Source organism: Echinops telfairi, unplaced genomic scaffold (assembly GCF_000313985.2).
Source record: "Echinops telfairi isolate 266 unplaced genomic scaffold, ASM31398v2 ScPeMD7_6;HRSCAF=24_0, whole genome shotgun sequence".
NCBI classification, from domain to species: domain Eukaryota; kingdom Metazoa; phylum Chordata; class Mammalia; order Afrosoricida; family Tenrecidae; genus Echinops; species Echinops telfairi.
The window spans coordinates 7,442,892-7,452,512 of record NW_022103902.1 but is presented as its reverse complement, the minus strand read 5'-3'; the positions used below and the strand labels follow the sequence as shown (position 1 = coordinate 7,452,512).

General features: G+C 40.5%; 1 long non-coding RNA gene and 1 pseudogene across 1 annotated transcript in view; both read right to left on the bottom strand.

Moving 5' to 3' along the window:
• The window catches only part of LOC123521242, a 9,361-nt gene extending 3,325 nt beyond the window's left edge, over positions 1 to 6,036 (bottom strand). Inside the window, exons 1-2 of the long non-coding RNA XR_006679715.1 lie at positions 5,951 to 6,036; positions 3,630 to 3,757 (exon numbers count right to left, since the gene is read on the bottom strand). This is a non-coding gene — a long non-coding RNA (uncharacterized LOC123521242). The remainder of the gene's footprint in view (positions 1 to 3,629; positions 3,758 to 5,950) is intronic.
• Positions 6,037 to 7,909: 1,873 nt separating this feature from the next.
• Positions 7,910 to 7,982, bottom strand: LOC115868085 (annotated as a pseudogene).
• Between the last annotated feature and the right edge of the window lie 1,639 nt (positions 7,983 to 9,621).

The following is a 9,621-nucleotide window of genomic DNA, read 5'->3' as shown; positions in this document are numbered from 1 at the left end:
ATGTTGGCAACAAATGTACAAATGTGCTTGACACAATGGATGGATGTATGGATTGTGATAAGCATTGTATGAGCCCCCAATAATATATATATATTTAAAGTGAGCTTCCCTAAGCTCTTAAGAATAACTGAATACAGTTAAATGAAATTTTAAAAAATCACTTCAACAGAGGAGGCCTCACCTCAGCTTGGGTCAGTTCCTCAAGAGGAGGGGAAAGGGAAAAGACCAATCAGTTGTTGTCATATAGCACTGTTCCAACCCCCAATCAAAAGACACTCCTACAAGACTGATAAAGGAACCTTACTGGAAATTTAAGCCAAGGTGTGTGGGGGTGGGGTGGGGGGTGACATATATGTTTCCAAGAATGTGATTACACTTCCATTGGTGAGTAAATGGGGATGGAGCGACCTGCCATGGGGAGGAAAAATGCTTATCCATACTTACATAGACCCTAAGGGAAGAACACTCCCGATATTATGTTCCCAATCAGACACTTTTGACCAACATTCTATCCAGCCCTTGGCCACCCAGGTCATGTGCTATAGACCACTGAGATTTTAGATACTGTCCTTTTCAGGCATACATACTCTTTATAGGGTCCACCAGAAGGATTCCCCGCTAAGTGAACTGGGGTTTACCTCAAACTCACCTGTAGCAGATTTAAGGAACTTACATACTCTCTTGGACTGCCTTAGTGTGGCAAGAAGGTGATGGCCAGTGTCTTACGGTTATGGAATTGGTGATTATTGGACTTGAGTTCAGATCTATTGCTTTGTGGATGCCCAATGAGTGTGGTCTGGGACTACCATAGATTTATTATTCCAATGTTTTCTGTACTTTTTAGGCATGTATTAGTCTGGCAGGCATGATTATGCTTTTGAGAGTGAGTGTTATTGAAAGTTTTGACCTATTCCCAACCCTCATTGTTCATGTAAGTGGTATCCAGTCACTTAAGCTTTTAACCTTGACAAATCAACAATTTATAAATTATGGTCTGAAAAGCTGGCCAATATATGTATAATTTTCTCAACAAAGTTTTAAATTCTATACCATTGGCAAATGAATGGTATTATCAATAAGCAAGTGTTTTAACAGGTAGTACAAATAGTTAACATACATGACTGTTAACGGAATCACTGGAGGGTTGAGTTCAAGCAGAGGGTGTCTTGAGAAAGATCTGGCAACCTACTTCCCAAAAAATCAGCCACGGAAAACTTAGAGCACAGTTCTCTGACATATACGAGGTTGCTATAAGGGATACTGAGTTAGTTAATTGTGCCAGCCTGGCCAATAATCACATGTGGGCCTGGTTGAAAGGCGGAGGGATAAATGGGTGGTGAAGCCTCGCCTTTCTAGTTCTCGGGTCTCTTGTTTTGTGATGGTTGCACCGGGTGTAGCTGCCTTAGCAGTTCCCTGCTTCAGCTTGCAAGATTGACTTCCTACAAGACATCCCCAAGGAGAAGCTACATGGACCTATCCCGATGCAGCCCTGGGTGCTGGAGCAGCCGTGTGGAGACCCCTGCTAGTGCTGAGATGCTTGTTCGTTCACTGACTCAGCTTTCCTCCTGCAGTCGGCATCATTGCCTCTGTTTTGTGAGGTGGAGGACTTTGTGGACTGGTGTTGGGTTAATGGGTTAATGTTGGACTTGTGGGCTTGGGCAGCATTGGATTGGGATGTTTTCGTGATGCACATTTTCTTTGCATAAAACTCTCTCTTATACGTGAGTTGCTGTGGATTTGTTTCTCCAAAGTACCTAGACTAAGACAGATACATAAACCAACAACAACTAGGTTGGTCTACTATAAATTAATACTTTTATAGGTATCCCCAGACTTATGATACCATTTTATAATAAACCACACTTATGACCATGCAGTTTTATGTTTTGGGTTATTTAAGAAGCACGTACTCTGCTTTAGTGTTCTTTGCTTTATTGCAATTCTCAAGTGTTGCATTGTTTACAAATTGCAGTTTCCTAACACCCCAGTGTCTAGCAAGTCTCTTGGCACGATGTCCCCGCAGAATGTGCTCACTTTGTGTGTTTGTGTCACATTTTGGTGAGTTTCATGATCTTTCAGACTTTTTCATCTTGCTATTACACATTCAATAGACTTACGTGCAGTGTCAACATCCAGACACAACATTTATACAGAGAAACAAAAAAATTACGACTTGTTTTATTGTGATATTTACTTTATTGTGGTGGAAGCTAAACCCCAAATATCGCTGAAGGACGCCTGTGCGGTTCTACATGACCTGTTGCAGTATATAATTTACGGATGTGATCATTCTCATGTGTTAATTCTCAGATACTCAATTTTATGCTTTACTCCTCAAAATACTACTGTATAGATCTAGTTTTCCAAACTCAAACAGGGGGGCTCCATTGGCTTGACAACATGGACCAAACATGGATTTTTGTACTAAAATCAGTCAGCAGTTTCAGGAAGCAGTGAGACGTTACTGTAGAATGCAGGAAGAAAACAGAAAAGGGCTCTACAGACAACTCTCACTAGTTTTCTGATTAGAACACCCTCCCCATGACCATTCACATGGACAATTCAGATGATCCAGCACCTTCCACAAATTGAGGTACTCTGCACCTGACAACATGTCAACGTTGTCAAACTTTCTTCATTGTCAAAGTAAATTTTTCTAATTTGTATGTTTTTACGTATTACATGTATATTAAAATATAACTATACCTTTATGTGGAATGTTTCCCACATATGAAGACAAATTAACATTGACTTTATAAAGATATGATCATTAAAAATAATGAAAACATTAAATGAGATATTAGAACTGACATAATGGAGACATAAGAATGGAAGTCAATTATGAGTTGGGGGTCTACCTTCCTTTTCTTCTTTCAAGATCATTAAAGAATATTAAAATATACATAGATTTTAAACTTCACAGACATCATTATTACCCGAGCTGTCAGTATTCACTGAGATTTACCCACTCCTTGATGTCCTTTATTTTTTTCACGCATCTTCATCCCATCTGGGATCACTTACCTTTTCTAAAAGACACACTTGAGTATTTTGATTAGTGTATATCTGCTGGTAACTAATTTTATCCATTTTGGTTGTGTAATTTTACTTTGAATTATGGAAAATATTTTCCTTGGAAGTAGAATTGTAAACTGGTCGTTATTTCTTCTGATATTTAATCCCTTGTTTTCTAGCTTGTACTCTTCTGTGTAGACTCCAGGGCTAACTCCATTTCAAATCCTTTGGGATGATTTTGGCTCTGAGGACTTAGGAATTTATTTCCCTTCAAGTTGCCCTCTATCTGCTTTTAACAATTTCTCTATCTTTGTCAATCAACAAATTTACCCTGATATGCCAATGTGTTGTTTTGTTTTTATTTACTCTGCTTGGATTTCATAAGTCACTTTGAATCTATGGGTTGATGTTTTTTAAAATTTATTTTTATATGTAGTAAATCCATTATTTCCTTTTTCACACAATCTCCAAGTATCCATATTTTAGATCTTCCTCACTCAATCCCTATTTATTCTAGAATTTTACCTATTCCTCATATTAAAAATAATTTTTGAATTATAATTTTAGTTTTCTCAACTAGCTTTATACTAGATTTAATCTGAAAGTGTACTTACTGTTGAGTTCTCAGTTTCACGTTGTTGGCGCTCTGCTCCAGTTATCATGAACGTAGTTTGAAGTCTGTGTCTGGTATCTCTAAAGACTTCATCTGAAGTACTTTGGACGTGTCATCTGGAGCGACCACCTATCTTGTCCAGATACACATGCACAGACAATAATATGTGCATAAACGAAGCAGAGCAAAACATAACAAAAAAGAAGACAAAGAATAAATTAACAACAGCTAATACAAAAAAAAAAAGAAAGAAAGAAAGAACGAAAAACCAACAGCAAAACTGAAAAGCCCTCAAACAGTTCAGGTCTGTCCGTTGGCCTTTATGAGTGTTTTCCAGCTGAGTCTGCTGGGCTGCCATGCCCTGGCCCCCAAGTTCGCCTTTGGCATTCCTTCGGGACTCTGTTGCTTTGCTCCCTTTGTTGCTCCGCTGTACACCCTTCATGTTCACCCCGGTGCAGTGGGGTTGCATCAGGCACATCTCCCACACCGTGTCCCCAGTGTTGTCCCCCTTAGTGCTATATGTATGTGAGGGGCACGTCGTCATGTCTTATGATGTGATCCTCTGTGCATTGGCTGTTCTGAGCCAGAATATTGACCTCAGGGTTTGGTGGGCCGGGGTGAGTTCCATTCTCTCCTTCCTTCTTCGTTTGCTCCTGATCAGATGCGCCCCACTTCAACAGGTAGATTCTTAAGCAGATACACTGACACCACGGCTGCAACAATGGGCTTGGCCATAACAACAATTTTAAGAATGGCACAGGATCGGTTAGAGGTTTGTCTTGTTGAGTATAGGGCCCCTGTCAGAATCTTCTCAACAGCATCTATCAACTTATCATTTTCAGTCTTTTGTTTTATGTTATCTACTTATGTGTCATTTTTATTAAGTGTTAGGAATCACATGTGAAAGATTGAGAATGAAATATAGGCCACTATTATCTTCAACTGGAAGAAGGTTATATTGCTTTTGGGCTCAGAGGGTTAGCAATCTGAGATCATCTTAACCCAATTTTAGGAGTTCAGATTATTTCCATGTAGGTTTCAGTTCCTGCAAAGACTAGCTTCACTTCCGTTCACCATTCACCCCACGGTGTGGCTGTTCAGGGTTCTCATACGAAGTGTCTGCGTGCTACCACTCCTCATCTTCCTTGACAGGGTGACTTCATTTCTAAGGCTGCAACTACACAATACCACAACGCGAGTGGCTTCTGAAAACAAAATGTCTTGTGGTTCTGGAAGCTATTCTCCCAAACTCAAGGTTCCAGCAGACTCATGCTCTCACCTGAAGCTCTGGGAGGTCCTTTGGCGTCTCTAAGTTTCTAAGCATTCATTCCTTGGCTTGTAGCTGCACATTACGCCATAGTCAAACGGCCAATCTCTCTGTTTCTCTTCTCCTCTGAGAGAAGAAACCTCTACGATTGCATTAGACCCACCCTATTCATGTCCACTTAACTGATACCATCTTCCAAAACCCGATTTCCAATACAGGCCTTGGTCAGAGGTTCTAGAGATTAGAGCTCTTGGTATCTCTTTATTTGGTGGGGAAACAATAGCCTACATTGAAAATGACCTCATTCTTCTACCACTCACAGTGAATTAAATTGGTTACTTTGGAGATCTAGCTTGTACTGTTGATTAGAGAGTACATTCACCCATTCCAAGATGTCCACTGCAAAAGATACCACTAACATCTTAGAAGAAGTATAGACAGAGTGCTCCTTAGAATCAAGGATGGTAAGACTTTGTCTCTAGTACTTGGGACATATTGTCAGGAGAGACCAGTGCCTGGAAAGGACATTATGCTTGCTAAAGTAGAGGAGCAGCAAACAGGAGAGACATCAGCAATATGGATTAACACAGGGGCTGCAACAATGGGCTCAAGCATAAGAATAATTGTGAGGATGGAGCAGGACTGTGCAGTTTTGTTCTCTTGTGCGTAGGGGTGGCCAGGAGTAGGAAATGACTTGAGGTCACTTAACAACAACAACAACAAAGCACCACATAATCAACAAGAAGGTAGGACTTCTAGGAGCTAGCAACTTTGAAAATAGTTTACTCTTTTAAAACATGTGTAGAACTTTTAAACAAGAAGCAAATAACCCATTCAAACATGGGCAAAGGACTTGAATAGATATTTCACCAAAAAGGATACTCAGATGGTCACCAAACACATGAAAGCCCCTCAATATGATTAGCCATCTGAGAGATGCGCATCACGACCACAATAAGATAGCAGTTCACTCCAATTTATCCAAGTATTCAACAAATTCATAAGATCTGGATGGTAGCTTTTTCCCTATGCCCCCTTTTCATTTTTAAGCTTACCTCAGCGGACTCCTGCTATACTTGTCCGTTTGTGCTTGTCTTACTTCGCTTAGCATAATTTCCTCCAATTCTTCCCATGCAGCATGAGGTCTGGGTTCGATGGCAGGGGCCAGACTCGATCCAGGGATACATATGGCAGGTAACTAAAAATGAGGGGAAAAGGAAGGAAGAAAGGAAAAAAAAAGAAAAAATAAAGACATGGGTTGCGGGGGAACTGAGCACTGACCCACTCAAGAGGAAGGTATTGTTTATATTTCCACAAGAGAGGGAGAGAGCCCGGCATTCTATGATGCTCACCTTCCTGACATGATCACTGAAGACAAAATGGGTGCATAAGCAAATGTGGTGAAGAAAACTGGTGATGCCAGCTATCAAAAGATATAGTATCTGGGGTTTTAAGGCTTGGAGATAAACAAGCAACCATCTAGCTGAGAAGTAACAAAGCCACATGGAAGAAGCACACCAGCCTGTGTTATGGGATCAGGTATCAGGTATCAAAGACCCAGAACAAAAAAATCATTTATCACTGGGAATTAGGGAGAGTGTGGAGTGGAGACCCAAAGTCCCTCTGCAGACAATTGGACATCCCCTTACAGAAGGGTCACAAGAAGAGAAGAACCAGTCAGGGTGCAGTATAGCACCAATGAAACATACAACTTTCCTCTAGTTCTTTAATGCTTCTTCCCCACCCCTACCCCCCACTATCATGATCCCAATTGTACCTTACAAATCTGGCTAAACTAGAGCATGTACAGATAAGAGCTCGAAACACAGAGAATCCAGAACAGATAAACTCTTCAGGAACAATAATGAAAGTAGCGATACCAGGAGGGTAAGGGGAAGGTGGGGGGAGAGAAAGGGGAAACTGATCACAGTGATCTACATATAAACCCCTCCCAGGGGGGTGGACAACAGAAACATGGGTGAAGGGAGACATCGTTCAGTGTAAGACATGAAAAAAAAAGATAAATTATCAAGAGTTCATGAGGGAGGGAGGGGAGGAGAGGGGGAAAAGGGGAAAAGAGAGATGAAGGAGGAGGAGAAGACCTAAATAGTATTATATCATTCAAAGACAGCACCTTTTATTATGAGAGATTTTTTATAATTGAAGATAAAATTTTGTTTAAACAAAAAACAGACAAACAAAAGGGCACACAAAGAACTCATTTTTACTGCAACCAGCAAAAGACAAGAGTTCCAATTTTTCCAAACCCTTACCCTAGTATTTTTTATTTCTATTTTTTAAATTTGTTTGTTTTGGTTTGGATTTATCTTCACTGAGGGCCCACTGGAATCTTAGTGTGGATCCATGTGCCTTTCTTTGATGCCGAATGAGTGTACCTGGTGGAAGAGTGGTTATGCATTCAGCTGCTGCCTGAATGGTTGTTGGTTCAAAGTCACCAACTGCTTCAAAGGGGGAAGATGTGACAGTTTGATTTTGAAATGATTCGTGGCCTAGGAAAATCTGTTGGGCAATTCTACCCTGTACTAATAAGGTCACTGTAAGCTGGAATCAGCTCAGTTGCAGTAGGTTTGTTTGTTTGAATGGCTAATGACGTTGGGTATCTTTTCATGTGTTTGGTGATGACTTGAATGTCTTCTTTTCTCAAATATTAGTTCAAGTTGTTTGCCCATTTGATTATTTGCCTTTTTATTGTTAATCATATAACCCAGCAATTCTTACCCCAGGTAGATACACAGAAGATTTGAATGCAGAGACTCAAACAGAGACTTGCACATAGTTCCTTGCAGCACTATTCACATCAATGGATGAATGGATAGACAATCTATGTATGTATGTATGTATGTATGTGGCACATACATAGAATAAAACACTACCCGACCTGTAAAAAAAAAAAAAAAAGACCTAGATGTCTCTTTTCTCCTAGGAATAATTACCAGACTCAATCATTAGATTCCTTAGGGAAGAGCTGGTTACATTACTGCCTTTGTGTTCAGGGAATATTTCTTTTTATTTTTTTTCTTAACCAGTGATGGCAGCATGGTACAGAGCTGCCTCACCTTCTCAGTCCTCCACCAGGGAATATTTCTTCAGGGGGAGGTGGTCATTCTCCCAATGGATAGGCTCTGAATATGTCACATAGCTCAGGTGTAAAGCAGGCCAGGGAGTGTGATCTTCTATTGGGACCAATTAGCTCAGCTTTCTGTCCAACTGTTCATTCTTTTGGGGGTTGTGGGGGTTCATTTTATATAATTATGCAACCTTCACCAAAATCCCATTTTAGAACATTTGTATCCCCACATCCCCTTAAGCCCATTTGTAATCAATCTTTACTTCCTCCTTAAGTCCCAAACAAACGTTGATCTGATTTCTGACTATAATTTTGTCTCTTGTGGTACTTTATAGGAGAGTACTCATTCAAGTATTGACAAGAAAGGATATTGCTTTGAGGGCTAAGGTGAACATGGTCCAAACCAGGCTTTTTTCTATTGCTTCTCATGCATGTGAAATTTGGGCATTGAATAAGGAAGTCTGAAGAAGAATCGATGCTTTTGAATTGTGGTGCTGGCGAAGAATTTGTAAAGTACCATGGTCTGCCAAAAAGAAGACATTTGTCTTGGAAGAAGTATGGTCAGGGTGCTCCTCAGAGGCAAGAACGGTGAGACTTCACCTTACATACTTTAGACATGTCAGGAGAGACCAGTCCCTGGAGAAGGACGTCATGCCCCGTAAAGTGGAAGGTCAGCAAAAGCGAGGAAGGGCCTCAAGGAGATGGATCGACACAGCGGCGGCAACAACCCACTGAAGCATGGGAACAACTGTGAGGATGACCCAGGACTGCGCAATGTTTCATGCTACTGTGCACAGGGTTGCTATGGGTCAGAACTACATGGGCACCCCGTATAGATGGAATCACAGGTCTTCTTTTACACATCACTTCTCTTTTGTATAATGGTTTTGCAAGTGATACATTTTGAAGCCCATATCAATATTGTGCTCTTTTTTGTTACTGCATATTATCCTGTTGTTTGGATACACATTGTTTATTCAGGCACCATTTATTTTGGACTGTTTCTACTTTTAGGATATTATGAATAGGGCTGCTCTAAACACGTATGTACAAGTCTGAACATATTTTCATGTCTTGTGTGTCCATACCTAGGTGTTGAATGTAGTATATCAATATTTACTTTTTTTAATAATGAAATTTATTTATTTAGTTATTTTTTTTAAAAGAAATATCCAAACTGTTTTCCAGTGTGGCTATACCATGTACATTCCTCCTACCAATAGAGTAAGGGGTTCCATACTGACAGCATCCTTGCCAATCCTCCCCACTATTGTGTCTGCTCACTAGGCCCTGGTGGTGCAGGAGTTCCGTGCTGGGTGCGATTTTCATGTCTGTAGTGAGAAACCGGCAGCTCTGAGAGAGAAAGACGGGGCTTTCTAGTCCCATAAACAGTTCCAGTCTCAGAAACGTCCCACAGGGGGGTCACTGGGAGTCAGTATTGACTCCGCGGCAGTGAGTTCAATTTTTCAGAGTCGTTCTAGTGGATGTGTAGTGTCTCATTGTGATTTTAATTCAAATTTCACAAGTAATTAGAGGTCTTGATTACTCTTTCATATGCTTCCAGTAATTTGTTGATCTCCTTAGTGAAATGCTGATGTAAGCCATTTGTCCTTTTTAATCAATTTATTGGGGCTCATA